Source organism: Mesocricetus auratus, unplaced genomic scaffold (assembly GCF_017639785.1).
Source record: "Mesocricetus auratus isolate SY011 unplaced genomic scaffold, BCM_Maur_2.0 Super-Scaffold_100014, whole genome shotgun sequence".
In the NCBI taxonomy this organism is placed as follows: Eukaryota; Metazoa; Chordata; class Mammalia; order Rodentia; family Cricetidae; genus Mesocricetus; species Mesocricetus auratus.
In genome coordinates this window covers 64,053,462-64,055,351 of record NW_024429197.1, presented here as the reverse complement: position 1 = coordinate 64,055,351, position 1,890 = coordinate 64,053,462, and the positions used below count along the sequence as shown (strand labels likewise).

Genomic DNA, 1,890 nt, shown 5'->3' with positions numbered 1-1,890 from the left:
TCTTTCCTGGTTAGAGAATTCAGGACGAAAATGTTTGTCAGGAAAAGCAGAAGAAGTTAGTTGAAAATCCAATGATATGGAAAACATCTCTGACTCTAAGTTATCAAAGTCTATTTAGACAAACTTCATGATGAAATTCTGACAAGGACGTGGTAATGCTGCAGCCTGGCAGTTTTGGATGTGGATTAGATACAGAATTTTCACAATAAGCCTTTCTTGGTAATGTAATTTTTTAATTGTTTGCATTTTTAGATTACTTAATTTTTTATTTAAGCGAATAATTTTAGCAGTAAGAAAGTCCAAAGGTCAGAGTCAATGAGGTTTGTTTTAATTATTATTAAGGAAGGAAAACAATACCCAAGTCCCTACAATTTTTAGAAACTGATGAAAAAGTAAAAGTATCATGTATACTTCCATTGAAAGCGTTTGAAAGTAAGATTTCACCTCCTTCAAGAAGCCCTTCTTGCCTTTTCTGCTCGGCTGTTCTCCTGCACAGGAGGCAGCCATGGTGCCCAGCCGGAACGGCAGGATCCTGAATTCCCACTTTCACAAGGATTGGCAGCAGTGAGTGGACTTTTGGTTCAACCAGCAGTCAAGCAAGATCCGATTCGCAGACACAAGACCCAGCAGGGAAAAGTGCGCCTATTGCCCCTTGCCCTGTGTTTGGTCATATCCGGCCTATAGTAAGGTGCCCTAAAGTGAGATACCACACAGAGGTTCGAACTGACAGGGCTTTCAGCCTGGAAGAACTCAGGGTGCCTGGTATCTATGAGAAAGTGGCTCGCACCATCGGCATTCCTCTGAACCCAAGGAGGAAAAAAAATCCACTCAATCACTACAGGCCAATGTGAAGCGCCAGAAGGAGTCCAGCTACAAGTTCACACTTTTCCCCAGGAAGTTTTCTGCTCCAAAGACGGGAGATAGTTCTGCTGAAGAGCTCAAACTGGCCACCCAGCTAACAGGACCTATGACGCCCATCCGGAATGTCTACAACAGGAGAAAGCCGGAGTTATCACAGAAGAAGAGAAGAGCTTCAAGGCTTTTGCTAGTCTTCGCATGGCCCAGGCCAATGCCCGGCTCTTTGGCATCCAAGCAAAAAGAGCAATGGAAGCTGCAGAGCAAGATACTGAAGGGAAGAAGTGATGTACTGTTGGAGTATTGCAATAAAATTTTCCATAAAGCAAAACATGAAATAAAGCCCTTCATGTAGTTCTTGTGATGTCTTAGGTCTCCTTGAGAAACAACTTTTGGGACAAAAATAATAAAAAATAATTTGTAACTCCAACTGAATCAAGACTAAGAGAGAACAACAATATGGTACATTTTGATTAGTGCTAAGTGTATCCTTTCCTCTCTGGACAGTATTGCCTGTATGAAAAAGGACTAAAAACATTCTCCTGAAGGGGATATTTTGAACTTGACTTTGCTACTTTTATTCTTCAACTTTGGATTCATGTTTTTAAAAAGGCATTTTAACTCAAATGAGCTCAAATTAGCTTTACTTAAGTTAGCTCTCTAAAGTTACCATAACAAGGCATCAGAGATGACATGAGAAACATCAAGATGTATAACTTCAAAACTCTGGAGTCTAACTTGCCATGCTCATAATGCTGATGGGAGAATCCAGTTTTGACTGCAGTGTCCACTGTTCACTGCCATTATCATCATTCATGGAGTTGTAGGTGGATCCCTAATCATGTGGCCATCTTCTTTGTATCTTCTTACCATCTACCCTTCTTGTATGCATTTGTGTTAAAATTTCTATTTTCTTTTTTTTTCTGAGACAGGGTTTCTCTGTATTGTTTTGGAGGCTGTCCTGGAACTCGCTCTGTAGACCAGGCTGGCCTCGAACTAACACAGAGATCCGCCTGCCTCTGCCTCCTGAGTGCT

At 41.3% G+C, this 1,890-nt stretch overlaps 1 pseudogene; it reads left to right on the top strand.

Moving 5' to 3' along the window:
• Positions 1 to 505: 505 nt before the first annotated feature.
• LOC101836901 lies at positions 506 to 1,143 on the top strand (annotated as a pseudogene).
• Positions 1,144 to 1,890: the final 747 nt, after the last annotated feature.